General features: G+C 48.0%; 2 protein-coding genes across 12 annotated transcripts in view; one reads left to right on the plus strand and one right to left on the minus strand.

The window, feature by feature from the left end:
* Positions 1 to 25,750, plus strand: part of ARHGAP26 (Rho GTPase activating protein 26) — a 752,092-nt gene that overhangs the window by 274,151 nt on the left and 452,191 nt on the right. The gene's annotated exons all lie outside the window — the stretch shown is intronic.
* Positions 1 to 25,750, minus strand: part of FGF1 (fibroblast growth factor 1) — a 91,925-nt gene that overhangs the window by 59,835 nt on the left and 6,340 nt on the right. For 6 of the 11 annotated variants that reach the window (XM_019739061.3, XM_074313711.2, XM_019739069.3 and 3 more), the window contains one exon: positions 22,041 to 22,194. The exons of 3 other annotated variants lie outside the window; for them this stretch is intronic. The gene's annotated coding sequence lies outside the window, so the exon portion shown is untranslated. Of the gene's footprint in view, positions 1 to 22,040; positions 22,195 to 22,423; positions 22,688 to 22,912; positions 23,052 to 25,750 lie in introns of those variants that run through there. 2 more of the 11 variants (XM_074313712.2, XM_074313714.2) reach the window with 2 other exon arrangements.

Genomic DNA, 25,750 nt, shown 5'->3' on the forward strand with positions numbered 1-25,750 from the left:
CTCTCTCTTTATTTTGTGTTCCCTTTTCCTTCTCTGGCTCCGGGTGACAGGCTTCCTGACCCAGCCCCTAGGAAGGGAGGCTCCAAATGGAACATGGTTCAAAGGCAGCAGGATGCGGTAGGAGGGACCAAAATATATTGCTTCAGATTTGCAAACTATTCTCCTCCATACAACCTCTTCCAGGCCTGTAATGGCTAATGGAACCTACGTCCTTCGAGGCCCTTTTCTTGGCTTCATTATTAGTTATGTTCATTCAACAATTGTTCCTAAGCCCCTATGACATGCAGCCACTGTGCTGGGAGCTGCCTCATAGATGTAATACAGATACTCTCGTATGTACATGAAAAGATACTCAGTATCACTAGCCATCAGGAAAACGCAGGTCAAAACCACAATGAGATACCATTTCCCATCCACTAGGATGGCTGTAATCAAAAGGTGTGTAATAACAAGTATTGGCAAGGCGGTGAGGAAATTGGTGTCCTCGGACATTGCTGGTGGGAATATAACATTGGTACAGCCACTTTGGAAAACAGTTTGGGAGTTCCTCAAATGGTTATCCATAGAGTTACCATATGACCCAACAATCCCATTCCTACGGATATACCCAAGAGAAATGAAAACATATGCAAAGATATGTGCACTTATGTTCATAGCAGCAGTAGTCACAATAGTCAAAAGGTAGAAATGACTCAAATGTCCATCCCTAGATAAATGGATACACAATGTGGTGTATCCATACAGTGGAATATTACTCAGCTATAAAAAAAAAGAAGTACTGATACATGCTACAACATGGGTGAGCCTTGAAAACACTATGCTAAGTGCAAGAAGCTAGTCACAAAATACTATATATTACATGATTCATTTAAATGAAATATCTAGAACAGCCAAATCCACAGAGATAAGAAAGTAGATTAGTGGTTGCCAGGGGACTGAGAGGGGAGAGAATGGGGAATGACTGCTAATGGGCATGGGTTTCTTTTTTAGCACGATGAAGTGTCCTGATATTGGGTAGTGGCAATAGTTGCACCACTCTGAATATACTAAAGGTAATTGAACTGTACACTCTAGATGGGTGAATGGTATGGTATGTAAACTATATCTCAATAAAGCTGTTAAAAAAATGTTCTCATCTCATTATCTAACTGACTCTCTATTTCCCAGTTTGTTAACTCTGCTAAGATGAATATGAATTCAACTTTTGGTCATTTCAAGACTTTTTCTAGCACACGGAGGAGAGTCCACTATTAGGTGGCTAGACATTAACGATTTTTCAAGTCATTTTCCATTAGAAGGTAAGCTCCAAGAGAGCAGGGACTTTGTTTTGTTCATTGTTTTATCTACCATGCTTAATACAGGGCGTATGGTACGGCCTCAAAAAATATTTCTTGGGTGAATGGATGCCTTCATGGAGCTCACTTCCCCAATGGACACAAAAGCCCAGCAATGGCTGCTGCTCGTTCATTCACTGAGCACATATTCACTGCAGCCTCACAGTGTGTGGAGTAGATGAATGAAGCAGATAGGCCTCTTCCTGGCAACTTAAGAACCAAGGAAACCTCTATTGACCAAGTTTAGCACTTTGATCAAACACCAAAAAGAAACAACATCTAACGTTCAATAAAGGTTTACATATATTGAAAGTGGGAATTTTGTTCAAGTTCCCCTTTGTGAGGCTTTGTGGGAAGTTAGACTGAGGTTGAGACAGTCGTGCAAAGAAAAAGAAGAGAGATTCTGAAGGCGAGAGGATGAGTGAGAAGAAGGGTAATCAGCAAAAAAAAAAAAAAAAAAAAAAAATGGGCAAGTTGCAATAGAATGATTTTGCTGGTTAGGAAGCATTGCCAAGTTGTGATTTTAATTTCTGTTGATGTGGGGAGTAATATTGGGAAAGGGGAAAGTGCCAAGTGTAATCCTTCATCCCCAGTGTCGGGAAGTCTTTGAGAAGAGATGTGAAGGGAAGGAGTGACTCAGGGCTGGGAGGGGAGGGAACAAGGGTGTTTCAAAGAGATGGGGAAGATTTTATTAAAGCACCATAGCCTTCTTCACCATGGAAAATTATGGGAAGGATAGCCAAGAGGTCAAGGCAGAGGGCAATAAGATACACAGTGATGACATAAGTTGGCAACCAGGAGGCCCGCTTGTAGATACACAGCCCATGGTAGAGGTCTTAGGTCTTAGGGTCAAAAATTAAAGCAAGAAAACTTGTCCCATTGTCTTTTTCCACATATACAAACTTCTTGTTCCACCTCGTTTGCCCCATATCTTCATTTTAACACGCAATGATTATAGAAGACCTTTAACAAGAAGGAGGTGTGAAACAGGGCTAGGAAGTGGTTAAGACAGGAAGAAGGTTCTAGAACAAGGCAGGGTGGGGCCAAAGAGTTAAGACACTTGGAAAGATGGGAGGAGGCAAGGAAGATGTGGGAAGGATAAAGTTCAGGGTCAAGGATGATGCTGCAAAATCTGGCACAAATCACCAACTGGAGTTTGGAAAAAGGGACAGATGGGTCAGAGAAAGGCCTTGGACTGAGGAGTCTTATGAACTAGAAAATGAATGGGCAGGACTGAAAGGATCTTCCTAATGGGGGTCACATGACCTCACAAGCAGAGGACGCGTCCCCAGAGTTCAGGGGGAGCTGAAGGCTCAGAGTGAGCCCAGGCGCAGACAAGCCTCTGAAGAGGAACAAGGCAAGGGTTTCTTTTTTCTTTGAAGTCAGGGGCCTCCATTGCGTTTTGGTTTGTGCAGCCGCTGCCCACCAAAAGGAACAAATGACGAAGACCAAAGACATCCCATCTCCTTCAAAGGCAGTGTGGTTAAGGACAGGGATTTTGGCACAGGAAGTTGCTGCAGACAGATCCTGGCTCTGCCGCTCTCTAGCTCTGTGTCGCTGACCGTGTGCACAGGCTCTGCTGCTTTAAGCTGTGTCCTCGTCTGTAATCATGGGGTGGGGGGGTGGGGGGGATCGACAGGGATAAGAAAGGGCTATTGTTGGGCTGAAATGAGATGGCAGAGGCAGAGCTCCTAGCACAGGACGGCACTTACAATATTTCACTGAGACTCAGAGGCAGTTTTCCTTGGGTATTGTAACACCTCTAAAACCAGGACGTGCAGAACTTTCTTCTTAGTGCTATTAGGTTGGTGCAAAAGTAATTGCAGTTTCAAAGGTTAAAAATAATTGCAGAAACTGCAATTACTTTTGCACGAACCTAATACATAAAATGATGGCGTGTTGTACAACTTATGGTGTCTTAGCTTTGATAAAATATGGAAGCAGACGTCTAGTCAGTGGCGGGTAGGGTATTGTGTGGTTGTGGGTCCTGTGCTAGATTCATGGCTCTGTCCGCATTCAGGGGTTTCCTCCTTCTCTCTAGGCTGGTTGAGCCTTTCCCTGAGGGACAGGAGTCGGCCCCCTTGAGGGCCAGTCTTGACTTGGCTACTACTCGCCGTGAAACCCAGGCTCCGCAACACCACCTCTCTGAACCTCAGTTTCCTCCTCTACAAGGAGGCGAACAATAGTACCTGCACTCATACGGGTATTGTGAGGAGAAAATGAGATGAAGGTATGTAAAGTGCTGCTTTGGCACCGTGCTGCAGTGTATAAACATGACATGATGATGAGGATACAAATAAGTAAGATGACCTTATAGAACAAGATTATATTTTCTAGAAAGTATTATTACTATTCCTGAGATACGTTGGGACCCCCACCATAAAATATCCATCTCAGATTCTCAATGGGAAGGGACCTCAGAACCCAAATTAGCCCTCGTGTTGTGCAATGCTGTCTAGGACTGTAGCCCTCTCCCTCTCCCCCTTTCCCCTCCCCTGCCTCACCTTGAACCCCTCTCTTTTCTTCTCCTTTTCCCCCTCCCCACCCCGCCCTGCCATCCTCCTTTCTGAGCCAGTCTTCCATCTGCCCAGCACTTCCCTCCCCGGGACTCTGGACACATTACTTCAGGAACTGTTTACCTTGGAAAGAGGGCTGGCTCGCTCCCCCTGGAAAAGGCCACTGCAAACCCTGGCTGGAGTTTTCACAAGCCATTAATGACCGACGACCTCCCCCAACAAGGCTCTTCTCTGTCCCTTCATCTTCCTGTCTCCTCTCAGGCCTTTCCACGCTTTCCCCAGCTCTCTGCTTGATCCTTGCTAGAGTCCCTTGAACACGCAGTGAGTGACCTAAATGCAAATGGCATGTTTTTCTCAAAATCTCTTACCTCTACCTAATAAGTCTGTATGTCAAAATCAATCAAGCTTTATAACATTAATGACTCACATTCCCACAGCCTCACCGTGTCTTCAGATCCCCCTTGGTCTTTCCTATCCAAAGCTCTCCGTGGTCCTGAGAGCAGTGCCCAGCTTTGTTCTCAGCCTCTGGGAGGCTGAGGCGACTCATGGGTAGTCAGGCTTTGCCAATCCCCTTCTTGAACCCTAATTGGTCTCATTATTTCATGAGCTTCGAAGATGGAGCTCATAACTTCCCCCAGGCTGGTTCTCTAGCAAACTTTTCTCTTTTGAGGTGAGACCCCCCCTGTTGCAATCTGCCTCATTCCACCCTTTATACCTTTCCTATCTTGCCACATCAAGCCCAGGGGCGGGAAAACCCAGCCTTTTGTCTGTAACTTTGCTGGTGGAATTTCAGTGTAACATGAGCCACTCAATGTTGCGTTTAATAAAAGTCTCAGACTTTGCCTGTGAAAAAGCTACTGTCTCACCCTCAAGGTCTGGTTGTCACAGGCTTGGATGTGGGGTAGCATCTGGGCCCTGCCCCTTGGGGAAGCTGTGGAATTAGGACTTGTCACTGGGTTTGTAACACAACAGAATGTCTCTCATGGTATAAGGAACAAGTCAGAAAAACCTCAGCTTCTCAAAACTGGTTTCTGCTCACTTAAAAATCTTAACGATATAGAGCAATATACTGGATGGGGGTGGTGGTGGTGACGCAAGATTTCCTAAAAAGTGCCAAGCATGGCATCGCTTAATCAGAGGGTAGACAGCATGGTGTGTCAGACAAGGTCCCCTACATTTACTTAGTTATCGGTCTGTCCATCTGCCTCTCTGTCTGTCCTCTGACATGTTAAGAGAATAATGACATGTGACATTCAAGCCAGGATATGGAGGACAAAGGGGCAGATAAGATGTCAACATCATAGGAAGATGAGCCAAACTCTAGCCAAGTGAAAAAATAAAGCAAGGAAAGGCCATCCACCTTGTAGTCCCTCCCAGGCCAATGGAGAGAGGCAATAGGACGGCAGGAGTGGGCGTTCTCCCACTACAAAATGTCCTACAATACAGGTGTTTTCTGGGGGAGGGGGGGGGGGCTCTCAAAGGTCAAAGTGCCCTGTACTATCGGGCTTTGGAACCTGGGCACCACGTCTCCAGGCTCTCCGGGGCTAGCTTCTGCCTCATTCATGCCCAGAAAGGAATGGAGGCTGTGTCCTGGCTAGCCTGGTGTTGGCTGCCTGGGCACAGCCCTCTGGGCAACCAGCCGTTTTCCTATGCCAACCTCCCCGTCCCAGCTCTCCTCTCAGGCCCTTCTCCCACCACCTTGGGAAGCCACAGAGGTCCTGCCTGCCCGCCCGAGTTCACAAAGGCAGGTCTGTCTGCAGCCGAGTGGGGCAGGCCCACGGGGAAGGGCCTGGCCTCCGCACTACTCCCCTTCCTTAAGGAAATGAACAAGTCCAGTCCAGTGAGGCAGGGAGAGGGTGTTCCCCTTGTTAAATATCTCCTCACAGGCTTAGGCAGAGAGGCAGTGGCTATGTGTGAAAGGAAAGTTTTCTGCTTTGGACGCCCGGTCCAACAGGGCTGTATGAATGGGGCACGTCACCACCCAGATCAAATCAGATTCGATCGGTCTGGAGTCAACAAGCCTCCATCTACCCCTTTGCCGCTGACTCAGCCTGAAATGTTCAGCTTTCCTTTGAAAACTGTCTCCGTTTCCTAGTCAGTATGTGTAAGAAGATGTGGCCACTAAACATTCTATATTTGTCATCGCTCAGCAATTAAGATTTGCAGTGTGACTTTGAGGAGACTGCTCTGAGCCTCACTGTCCTTATGCACTTAATTAAGCCACCCCCATTAAGGACTTGAAGTGCAAGGGACCTGACAAGACACAGGAAGGGAAAGGGGGAGTTGCCGTCAAAAGCACGAGCTCGGAAGTCAGGCTTCCTGGACTTCAGGCTAGAAAGCCACCTCTCTGAGTTTCAGGGACTTCACCTGTAAAATGAGGCCAGTGGGAGCGCCTCCCTGCGCGTTTGTCATAAGGATGCTACAGGACTACCTGAGTAAAGCACTTAGCATGACGCCTGGCACATGTAAAGCATCTGATAGTTTTAGCTATTATTTTTGTTGTTATGCTTATTCAGAACGAAGAAGACAAGCTCCTAGTCCTCGACAGAGGGTGAGAAGCAAAATTGTAAAGAAGATAGAAAGTGACAAGTGCTATGATATAGGAGACACAGGCTGGGGAAGAAGGGGCTGGCGGGATTTGGTAGAAACTGTGGCAGCTCAGCTACAAGGACAAACGGGCTTTACACATGTGAATGTGGAATAAAGGGACCACTTGAATGAAGGCCCGGGCACGGGCAGGCAGAGGTGGTCTTCTTCCAGCGTGCGTCCCTGGTGCTGCCGGGCAGGGTGGGTGGGGGAGGGTGGGAGTTGTGTGGCTGTACAAGGTCAGTGCACTCTGGTTTGGAGTCAGATGACAGACAACCTAGAAGGATGCCACTCCAAAGAGTTTAGACTTTTATCTGCAAGCGGTGGGCAGCCAGTGCAGGTTTTTGAGAAAGGAATTTGGAAGATGCTTCTGGTAGCATTTGACAGGAAAATCTTGGTTTGGGGCAAAGGCAGAGCGGAAGCTGAGGGGCACTGTGCGCTACATTCCCATCTCTGAAAAAGTCCTCCATCTTTAAGTCTCTGCTGAATGTTCGTCTTCTTTACTAGACGGCAAGTTAGTCTGGGGCAGGCGCCCCATGTGCTTCCTCCACACTGTTGTATCCCCAACACAGCCCCTGGGACTCAGCAAATAGTGGTTAATGTGAACCAGACAGAAGATCCTAAACTAGAGCTGTGAGGGGCGAGGGGAGAGGATGGGTCTAAAGTCCCCTGGGGAGCAGAATGAAGAGGATTGGGCACGTGACAGGAACTCAGCAAAGAAATGATCAAAGATAACTCAGAGCGTAGATGGGGAAGACAGAGGACTGGCTGGAGAGGCTAGTCCATTACTGAGTAGACGGCCAGGAGAAGCCCATTCTGCAGAGCAAATGCTGAACTTACAATGGCGTGTGCATCCTCCGAGGTGAGGATCACCCATCCACATAGAACTGAATGTTGGGCAGGCAGCAAAAATGGGGCTCTGGAGAGAAGTCAGAGTTGGAGGCAGATGTGGGAGAGATGGGATCTTCAAGGGAGAACAACCGGAAGTGAACAGAGACAGCCATACTACGGGACATCCCCACTCCTAGAGACAGCAGGTTAGCTCTGAGGAGAAGCCGCTGCAGACTGGAGCCCCCAGGGTACAGGGTCACACTACCCATGCCAACGTTTCCCTTATCAGAAACCTTCCATTGCTTCCCACTTGCCCAAAGTCCTTGGCAAAGCATTTCAGTGACCCCAAATCCGGTCTGCAAATCCTCGCCCCCTACGATAGCCTTTCCAGTGCCATCTTGGGCACTCCCTCTCCCCGTTATACACCAAGTACTTCTAGGCCTTCATGAGTTGGTTCATGCTGTTCTTAGCCTGGAAGGAAGGCCCCTCCCTTCCAATTTCTACTAATTAAAACTCTTCTTATCTTTCAAGGTCTACACCAAATGCTACCTCCACTGCAAAGCCTTCCCTCATCTCTCCAGTAAGGAGGGTCCTTCCTTCCTTCAAGGACCCACACTGCAGTGCTTCACCTAGCAATTATGTCATTCCTTCTAAGATTCCATTGAGTTCTTGGCTTGGCTCTCCCCTCCCCCTAACTTATGACAACATGAGAGCAGAGAACACATTTTATCTTTGAATCTCTCATTGCATGATCTTTTACATACAGAAGGCACTCAGCCAACACCAGCAAAGCATGTGAAGAAAAAAAATACCTGAGAGCAGTAGATGCTGGTGGTTCTATGACTTCTAGTGATTTATTTAGAAGTTATGGGGTTCCTTGTGGTTCTTTGACTTTAGAAGTTTGCCCTGCAATTAATATCTTGGCCCAATGTTGGGTTGTCTTACAATTACCTGTGATTTCTAGGGCCGTTTGGATACACTAGTACACATACAACAAGAATTTTCGGAATCCCCCTAGTTAGACAAAAATGGAAAAACTTGGCCTAGCTATCAGAAGTATTTTATCACATGCATTCCCCATGACGGCAGTTTAGAGAAATCCCTACACAATTTCACCAAGATCATAAACATATTTTAAGAGCCATGAATTAGGAGGAAAAAGTTTTCCAACACTCAACTTACAAACTCAAAAAGCATCTGTTCATTTAATCATCTATCATCTTCTAACTCTCCAAACAGACTCTGACAGTATTTAGATTAAATGAACATACTGATTTATTTCTCAACAGCTTGCTGTTTGTAAGGAAAACATATATTCAAGAAATGTAATCAACACGGTTCAATGAGCACCTACTATGTGCCAGTATTTAGTCTGTGTTAACAAATAATATATAATACATGAGTCAAATTAGTTCCTTCTGTTGCCTGTTTTAGGGGTTAGATATTTTCTATTTTGTTATATAATACTGAAAGCAATTTAGACTTGATGTAGAAAGTCCTGCTTTTTTTTTTTTTCTTTTTTGCCTGTTTTGTTTTTATTTTAAGATAGACAGTTATAAAACACAGCTGGCTAAATGGAAAGAAAGGATACATTTCTTATGCAGCCGTGAAAAACAGAATTTAAATATAGCATCTCTACTCCAACAAACCTAGTTCTTGTCAAGAGAGGAAAATATACTTAATTGTTTTTTAACACTTTAGATTTACACACACACACACACACACACACACACACACACACACACACACACACACACAGACAGACAGAGTAAAAAGGTAATAGGATATAAAAGGCCAGAGGATATGTTGAGTGATTTTTAAATTAATTTTCCTTGGATCCTGCAGTGTAGGTTGGGAGGCAGTTTTCCAAGGCACTGAATTTGCGTAGAAACTCTTCTTTCATCTTCATAATAATGGTAGTCACCATTTTCTGTTCCATTCATTTGTTCCATGTCAGGCAGAAAGCTTTACCGTTTTATCTCGTTACATCCTCTGAGGTGTGTGCCATTTACATATGGGGAAACTGAGGTGCAGAAAAATGAACTCGCCTGGGGTCACACAGCTGCTTAGGGGTAGGATTGGAATTTAAACCCAATTGTCTAACTTCAGGACCCACATTGTAGCCACAGCTAGGATTTATCTTAACTTGCCTCCATTGTGACAGAATTGCACCAAACATATACTTGAGAGGTGAATAATGACTAGACATGGGAAAAGGGAAAGTATTCTAAATGACGTCTCCTCAGCTTTAAGTGATTCTGAAGGACAGAGGCAAGAAACATGCTAGTTGGCCCACCCAAACAAGCCCTAAAAATAACTATCTCGCTCCCTTTTGTACTCAGTGTACTGTGGAATGCTCTTTCCTCTTTAAGAACAATGTAACTACGCGTAAATGTTTTTGTAGAAGGATGTTCAATACAGCATTATTAATAATAGTGACCACAAACTGAATATCCAATAATAGAGGCCCCATTAAATAAATTATCAAAGAATGCACTGCCACCATTAAAATGTCTATTTTAGAATAATTTTTAGAAAAAACGGAGGCTGCCCATGATATATTGCTAAGTGAAAAAGTAAGTAATAAGTCTATAAATACAGTATTTTTGTTTTACACATGCACACACACACACATGCATAGATAGACAGATAGACAGACATAAACACAGGAAAAAAAACACAAAAAACTGGAAAGGCATCAATCAATATGACCAGTATTTTACGAGTGATTATCTCTGGAGATGGCTAAATTTTTCATTTTTTTTAAATTTCTTAAATTTTATTTCCTGTTATTACTTACATCTCCTATGATGAAATATATTACTTAATTATATAAAATAATTTTTAAGTAATATATACTCATGAAATCATTAATCTCATTAAATAGTTCATAAATATCTACTACATACCAGGCACTGCGTATTCAACACATTAAAAAACTGAAACCCTAATTGTAACAGCCATATACAATGTCAGCGAGGTAGTAGATTGGGGGAGGGGGGTTAGCACTTTGTGAGGAGTGTAAATGTCTAACGATTACATTGTTCTGTACACCTGAAACTAATAATAAACAAAACAACAAAAAGCCCCAAAGAAAATATATATCCTGACTTTGCTAACACGCTGGGTGATCTCCTTCAGGTCTTTTTCTGTGCAGTTTTAACAGCACAGTAGTGACCTCAGCAGACAGCAGTCGTGCCCTGACACATGGGTGTTCCTGTGGGTGGCTGACCCGCCTCTGAGCTCTGACCCTGCCACTTCTACCCCTGAGCATCACTTCACTTCCCTCTCAGCCTCCGCGCTGTCTTCAGTGGTACCTCATCCGCCTTTTGGAGGGTGAAATGAGTTACTTCGAGCCAAGTGCCTTGAAGTACACAACAAATAACAGCTATTTCTTATTACTCGATGGAGAATGGCTACATTGCCGTACTGTTTCGCGTTCCATCTCCGTTCTTCCAGAGAGCAATAGCACAGCTGTATTTCTCTGGGAGGGCAAGGACCACTTCAGGTCATTCAGGCATGGAATGTCACCTTGGAGATTTGCACGTAGGTGAGATCACTCAGCCAAAGCCATTTGGCCTCACATCCCAGCCATAGCTGCAAAGGACAGAGTGAGCTGCCCTGGTCTAAGGAGAATATTTATATATCTTCCAGGGAATCTTGGGAACCCATGCTGGACAAAGATCTTACTTAATTGTGTTTAGAAATCTAGTTTCCAGCTAGTTATAAGCAATAGAATATCTAAAATCTATTGCTTATACTGACCAACTCTAGGACTTTGAGCCTTCGTGTTCTTTTCTGTCTTATGAGCGCAGGATTCTGTTCCGTGAGCGCTGTGGAAGGAAAACATGTGGTAGCGGGCTAATTCCTGGAAGAGCGAGCCTGTTTCTCCTCGTGGCACTGCCTCCCTGGACCCTCTGCCACCCTATCTCCTCTCTGTCTGACTGTAAATCCTACTATCTCACGTCCCTGCCTCCTCCCTGCCCCTCTTAGAGTCAATTCTCCACCTGGGACCAAGTGAGGGCCTTACCATGGCAATCATTGCATGTCACCTCCTGCTTCTCACCCAGCAGTGATTCTCATGGCTGTGCTCAGAATAAAGCCCAAACTCTGTGCATGGTCTATCTGGTCTTTGCACACCTCCCCAGCCTCGTCTGGACCCTTCTCCTGTCACCCATGCAGCGTGAAGTATCCTGGCCTTTGGTTGGATCCCAGAACACACAAGCTCTTGCCCCCCTCAAGGCTCTGTCACATGTTCTTCCCTCCATGAAGAATAGCCTCCATCCCCCTCTTTGCAGGCGTGGTGCCCCTATGGTTCTGGTCTTTGCTTCTATGTCACTGTAGAGAGGCTTTACCTAATTTGTGCAGCTTCCCTTGTTCTGGTGCCTTGTTTGTTTCCTTGGTAGAATAGATCTTATCTCAATTTCTACTTATTTATTTGTTGGCTTACTTCGTGTGTGTGTATGCGTGTATGCATGTGTGCACGCACTCTCTGTCCCCACTCCCCTGCCCCACTAGAATGTAAGCTCCTGAAGGGCAGGGACCATATCTGTCCCTTTGTTGATGTCACCTCTGGGCAGGACCCCTCCTAGACAAGGTGCCCAATAAATATGAAAGGAAGAGAGGGAGGGAGGAAGGAAGTCTCCAACAAGGGGATACTTTTCCAGGCAGCCCAGTTTCCCATGAATGTGGGCAGTACATTCCTGCTCAGCCCTAGCATTACTGTGCAAGTTTAAAAATAACACCCCTGGGTGGACGGAGGAGACTTTACAGAGGATGGGGCGAGAGATAATGAGAAACACGAGCGGCCAACGCAGGCCCAGCAGGATGTGGGACTGGAGAGGAAGGGAAAGTGACCTGACTCTGGGAAAACACTGACTTTCGGGCTGCAATGGTCTGACGAATGTCAGGCTCCTAATTAGTCACCGGAGTGTCTTCTCTTGACCTGCAGTGTAGAAGACTTTAAAGTAACCAACCAGGATATGCTTCCATCTTACAGCAAGATGTGTTTAGAGTTTTTTTTTTACAAGAAGTATTCTTTACAATTCCTAATAGAGGGGCCTCCACATCCACCTCTGACGGCCTTGTCAGCAGAGGGGGAGGCCAGGAGGTAACACAGGGGCGATGAAGCCTGCTTTGGCTCAGCCTCCCCCTGACCTTCCCCAGGGCCCATCCCAGCGTGAGATCCAAACCTCCCACCACAGTAGGGCCTCAGCCAGACATCCCAAGGTGCAGCTGCCCTCCAATGGCGTGGCTTGGTTCTGGGGCAGTGCAAGGCGGGGAGGGTCAGGTCAATGGGTCACTAGAAACACTTGGATATTGCCTTGGAAACGCTCCCCTCCACCACCACTTGCACTGCCTGCATTTGGATCCACCCAGAACCAGCTGTGTGTGAAACCCTCCGGCCTCGGTGGGGGGTGGAGCGGCATCTGGGAGGGTCAGAGTGGGCCAGGAAGGGGTCCACCTCCTTGATGGGTGACCATCAATCTACAGGCTTTAATGAAAAGGCTCATGACCCGGGGGAGCAGCAGGCTGACAATCCATATTCTGGGCCTGACCCCCGGGGTGCAGTGAGGGGCAGAGCTTAGTGTGGGGGCTGCCAGCATCCCCTCCTCCAGCATGTGACCTGGACCCCTTCCCACGCAGCTTTCTGTGCTGCTCCAGAAGCCAAAAGATGTGCTCATGGTACCTGATGCAAGAGCATATTCACAAGCCCTAAAACATGGGTCACCACGGGGTTTTTCCCATATCCACAGCTCTGTGATGGTCAGGAGGCCATGAAGAAGGGCAGGAAATTAGCAAGTATCTCGAGAGAGACAGCTAGAGCTTTCCACACTACCCTTAATGAACCTCCACAACCACCTTCTAGAGAGCAGCTCTTGTAGGGAAGGAAAGCGAAGCATCAGAGGTCCTGTTTCTTACCCAAGGTCACTCGGGAGAGAGGGGCGGGGCACCAGGAGGCCTAAATGCACAATGGCAGTGCAATGTACACCTTACACCAGGCCATTCCTTTCATGCCCAGTCAATTTTCAAATGATTTAAACTCAAAGCCCAGGGCTGGGGGGCCATGGGGCAGAATTTTTGAGGAGTCCTTGCCCTGAGGACCTGCACACCTGGCCTGGGTGGGAATCCCAAAGGCTTTCTGTGAATTGAGCAAAAGTGGCCTGCGGAAATCCACTCTTCTTCAATCATCTGTTGGGAACGCCTGCCAGGAGCCGGTGCCTGCTCCACGCTTAAAGTCTTTAAGGGGACTTTTTCTTTCTTGGCTAGTTCTAGGTTCCTGACCTGAGGGTGTTTTAAGTGCTGGAAAAGCACAGGCCGATCATTATCTTTTGGAACAAAAGAGACAGACAGGAGCACTGCAGGGCAGCTGGTGGCCTTCGTGTCACAGTACTATTTCTTTTTACGTTCAAGCCCCCTCTTCTGGAGGCTTCCGAAAAACCCTAGCCAGACTGCAAAGCTTGTCATGAGCAACTATAATTCATATTTTATTGAGCACATACTATGTGCTGTGCATTGAGGACTAAAGCATTTGGGTGTATTATCTCGCTAAATCCTTAAACCATCCCGATGGGATAGCAACATCTAACAGCGATACTGTAACACTTGCACTCTAGACTTCACCAGTATAAACTCACACATTGCTGCCAACAGCCCTAGAATCCAGGGAGCATATTATCTCTGCTTTACAGAAATGGAGAGGTGATGTGACGTGGCCAGGGCTGTACAGCTATTGAATGTCAGAGCCAGAATTCAGCCGCAAGCTCCTACCCCAGAGTCCATGCATGCGCTTGTCATTATACTGTCCTCCCTTACACAGACTGTCACTTTGAAATCATGAGAGGCTAGTGAGAGAGATGGGTCAGAACGGGAAATGTCAGAAGGATTCTTGGTCTCCCATGTCAGCTTTCTTTCTAAGGAACTTAGGGTTCTGCTTCCTGAGCTCTCGGCAAAGGCATCCAGAACAGACCAAGGGACATGGGAACAAGTTTCATACGGCCACCTGCGTGGAGATTTTATCCTTGGGGAGAAACAATTCTGAAGCCAACCCGCATCTCCATTCTCATTTCAAACATCCCATTGTCACCTCAAACATGAAAATCATGGAGGCTTCAAGGAGGAACACTTTGCTCCTATAATGAACACACCACCCTGTCACTAAAGACTAAGAGGTGGGGGCTGACACGGCCTGTGACTCTGAACCAGAGAAACGGTCTCCTCAGGGCTGCCAACTTGCTTTGTAGACTCCAGGGAATGACTCTGGAGCGCTCATTCTCACCTCTACCCGGATGCCATTTAAATTCTGATGAAGATTCTGAAGATGGACAAGAAGAGCCTCGTTTTCTAGAAGCCCTTTTATGTCCCCAGAGGTACTGGTGCAGCACTTCGCACATATTGATTAATCAGTGCCATTCCTGTCAGACTGAGGGCAGAGGCGGAGGTGAGTGGCTCCGTCTGGCTCCACGGGCGCGACGGCCGGGACATGCGGGGTCAGGGTCTCCATTCTGGGTGCCTGACATCACTGGCTTGCCTTTGATGCTCATCAGCCACGCAGAGGTGACTTTCAGGAAGGTGAGAAAGCAGCCAGGAGGCCTCTGGGGGAACAAGTTATTTGTCTCTCAGCATGAATCATACAATGAGGCTGGAGTTTTCCAGGCTCCCAAAGTGGGTTCTGTGAAGAGATGTGACTAAGCAGAGCAAGCCAGAGCAGCTGACACGCAGTGTGGGGTCCTGGGGACGGTGAGGAGCCGGGTCCCCAACCCTCCCACCCCTAGTCTGGGTCAGAGGCCCTCGATGCAAACTTGACAGCGTTGCTTTCGTACATCTCACACCTCTTTCCACAACTGTGAGGGGCAATAGAGGGTGGGAGTTTCCATTGCTCTCCTTGGTCTTGGCTTTTCCACTCCCAAGATGGAATGATTCACTTATTCATTCACTGGACCAATATTTATTGAGCACCGACTGTGTGACTAGGCTCTGCCTTAGGCACTGAGGGGACAGCAGGGAAGAAGACACACGAGGTCTTGCCCTTATGGGGCTCATGTGCTAGTGGAGAGAGTGGGCAAGTTTCTAAAAAAATTGACAAGACAACTACAGACTGGGAAGAAAGCCATGAAAGAAAGAGAGGTAAGATACGAAGTAACCAGAAAGAAAAGCCTCACTGAGGAGATGACAAGAGAGGCGAGGCCTGAAGGATGAAACGAGCGGGAGGGGGGGGGGGGGGAAGCATTCTAGGCAGAAGGAACAGGAATTGCAAAGTCCAAAAGGCAGGAAAGGACATGGAGCAGCGGAGGAACAGGAAAGAGGCCAGTGGGGCTAGAGGGGGTGGGGGAGGTGAGAGAGGGATGGGAGTCGGGGGATCTTGCTCCCCAAGAGGCCTCCAGGCTGCTTTCTCACCTTCCTGAAAGTCACCTCTCTTCTCTAGCGTGTGCTGCACTTGCCCCAAGAACTCATCCTTGCTTAGCCAAATCCAGTCCCTCTGCTCCAAGAAAAAGGAAGGGAATTCTTTCTGTGGCGGGCAGGGCATATGGCAAAGGTGTTCAATTTTACATTGGGACTCACACCTGGATCGTGCCAACAGTTGGCATGGATGGGAAGTCTCCCAATGGTGGGGATGATGTGTGCGTCTGATAGTGGGGGCACCAGGAGGGCTGCGAACACCAGACTGGACCCACCCTCCGCACCCTTAAGCCACAGGCCCGTCTTGCGCATTTTGTGTATCATCATGAAGAAGGCAACATTTGGCTTCAGGTCCTCTGTGCTCCTCCTTCTAGCACTCTCTGCGCCCTTTCAAAGGGGACGGGGGGTGGGTGGTGGTTCGGTTTACGAGGCTGCTCTGTATCCTTCAAATGATGCCAAATGAAGGGGCCACCTGGTCAACCCCCGTCTGAGCCTGGCCTGGCGCCAAGCTTCCTTATGAACCCTGCTGGAGCGAACTGGCCCTATTTACACTCTTCCCAGTGGGTCCATGACAAACACCCAGGGCATGCTCGGTTGAGGGGGACCATGGCTAGAACACTATTTGGAAAGTGACCTAGAACTTCACTCCCTAAAAACAAAAGCCCACCCCAGGTTCAGGGCTGACCCATTGCTGGCTGCTGCCATTAGCATCTCTGTCCCTACATTTCTTTTGTTGAAATGAGAGCTTGCCCTGTCTAGGATGGCTTCCTTCTCTGGCTTCTCATGGCTCTCAGCGAAAACCTAAACCCTCAGTGTGGTTGCTGTGGTCTGGCCCTGCCTGCCCCTTAGGCTCTGACGTGCCCACCCCACTGCCCTGCACTCCAGCCACACTGGGCTTCCCTTGGCTCCTTGGTGATGCCGCACTTCCTCACACCACGTGACCTTTGCACATGCTCTTGCCTCTACCTGAAACACTCTGGCCTCACCCCGTTGATACCTGCTGGTCCTTCAGATGTCAAGCCAAGTATCCCTTCCTCGCCTAAGCTTTCCCAGACCCCCTGACTGGGCCCAGTACTGTCTCTGCATGTGCTTTCATGGAACCACTCAGGAGACTCACTGCGTGACTGGTGTCAGTATCCCCATCTAGCCTCTAACTTTCATGAAGGTCGGGTCCAACAGTTCCTGGTTGTGTCGCAGCCCAGTGTTTAGCACGCTCCCTGGCACACAGGAGGTGCCCCACAAATGAGCTTCATGAGCCTGAAGTGTCATTAGTGGCCCTCAAGTGTGCCCTCTCCTAGCCCCCACCCTCTCTCCTCTTTCTCCTCTCACTTCCTTCCCTTTCCTTTCCTTTCCTTTCCTTTCCTTTCCTTTCCTTTCCTTTCCTTTCCTTTCCTTTCCTTTCCTTTCCTTTCCCTTCCTTTCCTTTCCCTCCTCTCTCTTCATCCTTTCCATTCATCCTTCCTTCCTTCCTGGACCTCAGGACTAGCTATGGCTCCCAAGAAGACTGTTCAAACCAACAGAAAAGCACTCAGTGTTCAAGGAAAAGCTGCCACAACTTGGTATAATGTGATGACTTTCCACTTGAGCATCTCTAAGTCAGGGCCCAAAGAATCTGCTCCCCACCACGTTACTTGCTCGGGCTGCCATAACAGGTACCACAGACTGGGCGGCTTAAGCAACAGAAATGTATTCTCTCGCAGTTCTGGAGGCCAGACTCCAATCAGGGTATCGGCCGGGTTGGTTCCTTCGGAGGGATGCAGGGAAGGGTCTGTTCCAGACCTCTCTCCTTGACTTGCAGATACATCTTCTCCCTGTGTCTCTTCATGTCATCTTCCTGCTATCTGTGTCCCAATGTCCCCCTTTTAGAAGGACATCAGTCATCCTGGATTAAGCCATTCCACCCTAATGACCTCATTTAAACTTGGTTACCTCGGCAAAGACCCCGTCTCCAAATAAGGTCCCAAATTCTGAAACACTGGGGCTTAGGACTCCATCATAGGAATTTCAGGGAGGACACAATCCAACCCATAACACCAACCTGCCACCTACCCATTTCCCCAGACTTTTTTGACTTCTTGAGTGAGATAAAACTAGGGAAGCTCATGGACACATCATCTTCTGAAGAAGTTGTATGGGAGTCTGGGAATAGATGTGGACCTATTAGGAATGTGAACTGGAGAAAGACACCAAGAGTGAGAAAGGAGGGTTGAACTGACAAAGAACTAAAAGTACTGTCACAGACTAGCCTAAAGGTTGTGTCTGTGCTCTGGTAAGCTGCTGTCCTGAGTTCATATCCCCAGTCAGCCACTTACTAGTAGCAGTGGGTCCTTCCCTCACCTGTGAAAAGTAGATAATAATAGAACCTAACTCATGGGATGGTTGTGAAGATGGAATGAGAGAATAGCATATGTGAAGGGTTTAGTGCTGTACCAGGCACAGAGTAACCCAGTGTGCAGAAGGTGTGCTGTCACTCTTCTGTGATTATAAGTAGAGGTCTAGACCAAGGACAATGGTAATTCAGGAAGAAGCTGATGACAAAGAGGAGGCAAATTGCTGTTGAGTCAGGTCACGCGATTGTGTTCTCATTCAAAGTAATGAAGGCAAGGGAACCAGAGCAACAGTCAGAGCTGGGCACCTACAATGGTGACCTGGGAACCAAAGGCATCGAAATCCCCTGGGCCCCATCCAGGAAATACAGAGTCCTGGGTCCCTCAGGAATGCGGCTAAATCAGAACTTTTAAGGGTAGGACCCAGAAATCTGATTTTTTTTTTTAAAAAACAAGCTCCCCTGTGAAACTTACGTACATTAAAGTTTGAAACCCCCTGGACCAGACCACAGGGCCTGGAGGGGCAGAGGTGAGTCTTGTCCATTCGTATCCCCTCCATCTACACAGCCCTGGTGCGAGGTGGGCTCCCATCACACCTGTTCCCATGGCCAGTCTTCCTCGGATGAGGTCCGAGAGGTGGTCTTGAGCAATTATGCGTAAAACAAAACTCTGTAAGTCACATTTTAAATGTTCTATTTAGAGGGATCACTTTTGCCAAATCAAGTCTTTTGTATCATGGTAAACGTCACTGCACATAGACACTACGTTAAGTTCTGCATTGTCCATTCCTTCTCTCTCCACAACTGAAGCCACCCAGTCTTGACCTTGGGCTTAGCCCAACAGGACCTCTGACCTTAGGCCTGAGGGATGTAAGGAGCCATGGCCCAGCACACTTGCTGTGCGTCTGTCTCTGTAGTTAGGCACCATTTCCTCTCTTCTGCCTGGTCCACTGCCTGGTTCAGGAAAACCTAAGGCCCACTCGTCCGCCATGCCTGCGTTCCTGTCATGTTTCTGAAGACCCCAGTCCCAACGGCTACAGGTCCTCACGGTGGAGATTCTGCCTGTGGGCCAAGCTGGAGTCCTGCATCTCTTGGCAGAGCTTCTAATTCCTGGCCTGTTTTCTAGATCTTCAGCTGTCACCTGTTGTTGAATTCCTGTCACCAAACTCTACCTGCCTCTCAGGACACCTCCAGTGATTCCCCCGAAACATAGACAGCATACCGTTTAGGAGCGCAGCCTCAGCGTGACGTTTGGCTCTGCCACTTGGTAACTGTGTGACCTGAGGCAAATGGTCCAGCCCACCAAACCTCAATTCCTGCAGCTATAACACCCTCTCCTTCCCAGGGTTGTTATCAGAATCTGGCCAGGTCATACACATAAAGCCAAGCACAGTGCCTGGCACAAGAAATGCACAAGACAAGCTCAGGAAACACTGGCGACCAACACAGAATCTCTTCTATTTTTGAATGTTCAGAGGCACAAGCGACACTCCATGCAAAGCAAGAGCATTACTCACTTGATCCATTCAATAACAAGATGTACTTTACTACCCCATTTTACAGATGAGGAAATTAGGGCACAAGGTCACAGGACTAAGTGGCAGAGTCTGAATTTGAACCCCAGGGAGTCTGGCTGCAGAATCTATGCACTTAGCCGCTATGTTATGCTGCCTCTCTTAAGTAGTGATATTTAGAAATCAAAATAATTACTATTCTGCCCCTCCCTCTTGTCTCCCTGTGGGCCACTAGTTCGTCCAGGTCCTTGCGCTGTCCTATCCGTGGGTGCCTGTACCTCCCAGTTGAGCTGGACATCCTGCCAGCCCAGCTCATTCTGTTATGTACCCTCCCAGGTAGGTCTCCTTCGTTCTCTGTGGTTGAGTGGTCTGGATCCAGTCACATCTTGAGATGGGACACCTTGTTCGTTAGTACTCGATGAGCATTTGTTGATGAGCAAATCCTTTCTTAAGGAAAGAGACTCATTCATGTACAATTTCTGTGTCATATATAGGTGTTAGATTGACCTAAAACAGGGCGTATCTGTGGCACAAATGACTATAGGTTATTTTTCCAGCATCTTAAATCAAGGCCATTGCATTAACCAAGCATCGCCTATTGGCTGAGGTAGAGAGGGTGTGCCTTCCACTCTGCAGGATCTCTCTCTCCTGGAAGGACGTACAGCAGGACTGGCAGCTCCATGATCCCCAGGAGGGTATTCAGGGTCCACAGAAGTCCTGTCCGCGGCGTGTGCGAGCACACGCTCTGACCTGGGATAAGATGTGCCTTCACTAGGTGTAGACAGAGCTTTCATATGTCCGTCCATCATTGCCACTGAAAATATGATCATTATGCTCCTGTAAAGCGCTCCTGTAAAGTGAAACCATGTAATTAACTGAATACTGCTTCCTTAAGTCCTTTGTGGAACCAGGCAAGCCACGTATGTGGACGTGCAAACCAGAATTGGGAGGGCGTTTACCAGAAACTCAGTGTTTTCTCCCCTTATGTTGTTGTGTATTAGCTTTGCTTTGGATTAAGTACTTCCTTCGCAAATCTATTTATTCCTACGAAGGCAGGCAGGGTCAAGAGGAAAAAGTCTGCCTGCATCTGCCAGCAGCCCATAGCAGCAGATCTGGTGATCTCGCCTTCAGATATACAATCTCAGAAGGGGACTTTCCTCGGAAGCCCTCAATGACCCACACAAAGCAAACAAAGGAAAAGGGAATTTGTGACTGTGAATCACAGTCTCCACCAAAATCCACACTCATTCACACAAATGGCCCCAGTAAACAGCTGGCCAGCCCTTCGAGGAACCCCATTCTGCAAAGGCAGGCCCATTTCTTTTCAAACCTTTTCACCTGCGGGCTGGCTCATCCCCACACAGCCTCCCTCCCTCTACTGGGATGCTTGCATCCTCCCATCCTCCCCCTGGTGTTTGCGGGGCTAAATCATAAACAGTCAAGTCCCTGTAGCAAATGAAAGGGAAAGTGCCGGTCACCGAAGCAGAAAGGGAGGCAGAGAGATGGGGTGGGTTTAAAGAGCTAGAGAAAGCACAGTGTTTGAATTCTGCTGAGGCACACGGAGCTCTTGGACCTGAGAGGCGAGATAAGGTGGGTGCCTGCCCTCTCGGCTCACTGAAAAATGGGTACTTGATTAAATGTCCGAAAGTTTCACCCCAGGACCCGGACGTCTGAATTTTTCACATACCCCTGTCTGGAAGCCTTGCATACTTTTGCCATGTAGTATTGACGTGGGTGTGGCTTGGCATAAGTGCCCGAGAATGTGCCCGGGGGCTAGCCATTCCTGCTCTGTCTCTACCAGTGCCTATCTGGAGGGGCACTGAAATGAGGATGTGATTTTCACAGATGGTCAGAAGGTCAGGTAAGAAGTAATCCAGGTGACCAGTGGGGCCATCAGAATACCACCCTGTCAAAACTCACACAGATAATTCCGTATTTCAGCCTAACTTTTATATCAAAAGGTTCACAAAATCTAAGGCACCCACCCAGTGGACAGGCTTTCCGAGGCAGCTGAATTTCCAGGCTCCCCAAAAGGGTGAGTGTGACACAGCAGGATAACGCCAGCCAGACTCACTGAGGCCACAGCTTTTAGCTTCTGCCAACTGCAAGGGCTGCATCCAGCACGTTAAGTAAATGGGAGCATTCCGCCCCCTCCAGACCTCACCGGCTCCTCATCGGCCTGGCAGTAGGGGATGACGATATTGGGGCCACAGGCTGCAGGGTCTCTAACCTCCAAATGCTGTTTTTACTGCCCTACGCCCAGAGCCGGCTGCATCGTGGTGTAAACACAGCCAGAGGTGAGCTTCAGAGTGTTCACTTGCAGGAATGCTCATTCCAGTGATATCTGCTTAAAACGTCTTGGTGCCTTAACCTTTCCCTCTTTCCTTCCCTTTCCATGGAGCCTCATACTTGCACACGAGGAACCACACACACACACACACACACACACACACACACACACTCACTCACACACACGCCCTCAGATCTAGATAGAACCTGCTCTTGTTCCCCAGAACAGAAACCTGATTCTTACCTGAAGAGCTTGTAGGCTGAAGGCTGTGCCTCTCCCTCCGAGAGGAAAGGAAGTCCACTTGCTGTCTGTCCTCTGCTCTGTGTCTGACACTGTCACGGCGCTGCAGCTGCCTCCCTGGCAGCCTCAAGCTGGCTCTCTCTCCGTGACTGCAGCGCTGTGTGGGGAGAGGGGACGGGCTGTGGCACGCACATCAGGTTGCTGGTCCGCCTCCAGCCACCATGCCACAGAGCCGGCTACCAGTCCCGCAGGGCTATGTGGGAGGCAGGGAAGCAGGCTGGGGGGCTGACGGTGTCAGTCTCTAGGTCTCTCTCTGGCCTTGTTTATGAACAGAGGGACCTGCCTTTAAACAACCACCTCCACCTACCCCACCCACCGAGACGTACAGAGCTCTAAGTGCTCCCCACTCGGGACAGCTATCAGTAGGCTCACGAACGAGTAGCTGTTGGCCAGCAGAGAAGGCAGGCAGAGACAGCAGACAGTGGCAGCAGCTCTGCTGGGTGTTATTTTAGCAAGGTTTGTCTTGGGGCAAATGGCTGAACCGAATGGACTACTGGCCCGTCTGAGCAGAATCCTGTTTATGTTGAGGCCTTGGTCACCAGGGAAACAGCAGGTCGTGGCTCAGAGACACTTCTCTGGATTCAGAAGGCTGCCGGCTGAAAGGGAGACCTTTTCTGTTCTGTCCTCTGGCATCTCTGCACAGGGTGTAGGTGTGTGTGTGTGTGTGTGTGTGTGTGTGTGTGTGTGCCATTCCCAGAGCCAAGCCGTGCAGAGGGCGTTTTGCAAAGCCACTCAAGGCAATGGCTGTCAGATTAGGGCTGGGGGCGGGGCGGGGGGGCGGGGGGCTGTAGGGAAAATACTTCTGTCATCCTCACCAGTGGTCAAGCCTGTCGCTGCAGCACTAGGTGGGTCCTTGGGTGAGTCCAGCTTCAGAGGTGGGGATTTCTTCAGAGGACAGCATCTTTATGCCACTGGCCAGGACAGGGAAGGAGGGAAGGAGGGAAGGAGGGAAGGAGGGAAGGAGGGAAGGAGGGAAGGAAGGAAGGAAGCTGCCTGTGCAAATAACTCGGGCTAGAAGGTGGGGACTGAAGCTGGACTGACAGGATGTGGATCAGGAGGTATCTTTGAAGAGACCAAATGGAAACATGATTAATAGTTTAGATGGAGTCCCTTCCTCATATGTTATGCAGGCATTTGAGCCTGGGAGGGATGTGAGTGTGTATGTGTGTGTGCGTGTGTGTGAGCACGCGTGCAAGCCTGTCCACCTGCTGATTCAGATAGAGAGGTACAGATTGACCTGTCAAAACTAGAAATATGCTCTCTGGTCCCTCCTTCCTCCGGGAAGCTGGAGGTGGCAGCCTGTTCTCCACACTCACCACGGAGCACTCAGGGAGCCTGTCATGCGTCTTCTCCAGGGATGAGCCTGGGAGACGCTCGTCTCCTATAACAGAGAACTAGAGGCACAGCCATCACATAACTCCCACAATGGATGAGCAGCAGCTCTCCTTAAAGAGACCGGAAGGTACAGAAAAAGTTCGTTTCTCTAAACGTTATTAACTGGAACCTCTGTGAACTGCCACTTGCACATAGCCAGGTACTGATAATTGGCTTTAAAAACATAATAATCTTCCTGAGTATCTGCATAACTCCAAAGGGCCTCCTGAATCATAGAAAGGTCAAACATATTTTGGACAATCATCTCGATACCGGAGAATTATTATGCTGTATCCAGTGTACATGCAAACTCTTTTTTAACCACACAGAATGATAGATTTTAAAGGGAGGAAACACCCTAAAGATCCAAGGACAGAGAGGCGGCTCAGAGTCTCACCCAGGAGCACCTCTGACACCCCGGAACCTGCCCCCACTTTGATGTTGACTATCCCTGGACAACTCAGGTCCTCGGGGCTCCCGATTTCCTCCCTCCTCGCGGAGATTAATGAGACACTTCTAACCACAGCTTTTCTGCAAGCTGACAGGATTATTGTGACGGTCAAATGTGCTAACGTGTGTGAAAGCACCTTAAAAACTGGTAATATAGGTGTAAGTCATTATTTTAGTCTTGTTTCTCCATGACATCCAGTTGTGAAATGCCATTTAAAAAACAAACAGACCACATCGCTCTTAGGCAAATTATAACCCCTAGCTGCTGATATAAAACGGATTTCTTTACAACATAGTGGGTGTTTGGAAATGTTGCTGTCCAAATACTGAGCCATCATCACTGCTCGGTGCCTTAAAGTATTTACTGTAATATAATTTAAATGAGGGTTCCACCTCCGTGTAAAAAGTTTAAAATTTTTTCACTTTAACATCCCTCGCGTTCCCTATTTTTTTCATTCCCCATGTCGAGTATCTCGAGGTATCTTTTTAAATGATACACATTCAGATGTTTTGAGTCATGAAATATGAAAATGTTAGTGCTTTTAGGCCTCACTATTATTTAGTGGGGGAAGGGACTTGGAGGTTACTTAGTTGAAGTCTGGCCTCAGAATAGCTCCTGCACTGGGCCAGGAAATAGTCTATGGAAATAATAGCTCTCGAAGCCACATAGGAACCATCCACAGTATGTTAGATCCTATACAGAGTATGTAACGGAAACCACATCTTCCCTCAAAGTTCTTAGACCCCTTTTAATGCTGTTTCTGCAGTGATTAAAATGTAGGCAAGCCCTCGAGCGCTGCAGCGGGTGGGTCTGAGAAAGGAAGAAAAGGACAGATTTGGAGGACCCCCAGAAATCCTAGCAGAAGTCCGGTTGCTTTATCCACACAGGTGGGGCCTTGGCCAGAGTTGTCCACGTCTCAAGGTTGTGGGGGGTACCTGAGGTGAGCCTTTTCCTTCCTCGTATAAGAGATCGACTCACTCCTGAGTACTTTGGTGGTGACTATTATAGAAAGTGGCTCTAAAGCTCCTTTATAAGAGCTTTCGAAGGGCAATAAGGGTAAATGTGGCATTGCCACGGTTTTACTTATTCTGTGCTCAGTGCCTCTGAAAATCAGGCTATAAACCTGTCCCTTTTAAACTGCATCAACATGAAAAAGGAATCAGAGCGTGACAGAATCAGCAGGGTTCAAAATGCCCCCAATAAATAAGTTTTCTTTCTCTCCGGGTATAGCTTATATGTTATATTGAATCTTAAGACTGCCATTCAATATTTGCTTTAAAATCTCCCCTTCATTCATCCAGTTTACATAAGTGAGAGAGTTATGTGAAATGCCCACCAGACACACTGCCTTTTCTTTCTAATCTCATTTGACCTTGATGGGACCCAATAAATCCTAATCAGCTGACAGGAGAAATCAGATGCTGCATGCCATTCTCTCCCTCCAGCAAAGGATTTCCTTCGGTTTATGCCCAATCATGCAATTAGAAGAAGGGCATGCTGGCGTCGTGGTGAACCAGCTGCCAAGATGACGAAGGGGAGTGATTTGACAAACAGGGCAAAGGGAAATGAAGCAGACGTTGCCAGGAAATTGTATTAGTTGCCCAAGGAGACGTCATAGCCACAAATGTCACCAGAGCTGCAGGACAGAAATGGGGTCCAGTGGTTCTCAAGGGGGAAGGTGCTTTGCCCTGATCCCAGTGTAATCCAAGAACAGGAGCTGGCCCCAGTTTGTCAGCCTGGCTCTCCAGCAGCATACTGGAGACCAGGGCAGGATGCTTGGAAAGGGCCCTACCCACAAGGGGTGGCCTTCCTCTCTCTGACACTGATC

The sequence above is a fragment of the Rhinolophus sinicus genome, chromosome 5, assembly GCF_057876585.1.
Source record: "Rhinolophus sinicus isolate RSI-liver-muscle chromosome 5, RSI-T2T, whole genome shotgun sequence".
NCBI classification, from domain to species: Eukaryota; Metazoa; Chordata; class Mammalia; order Chiroptera; family Rhinolophidae; genus Rhinolophus; species Rhinolophus sinicus.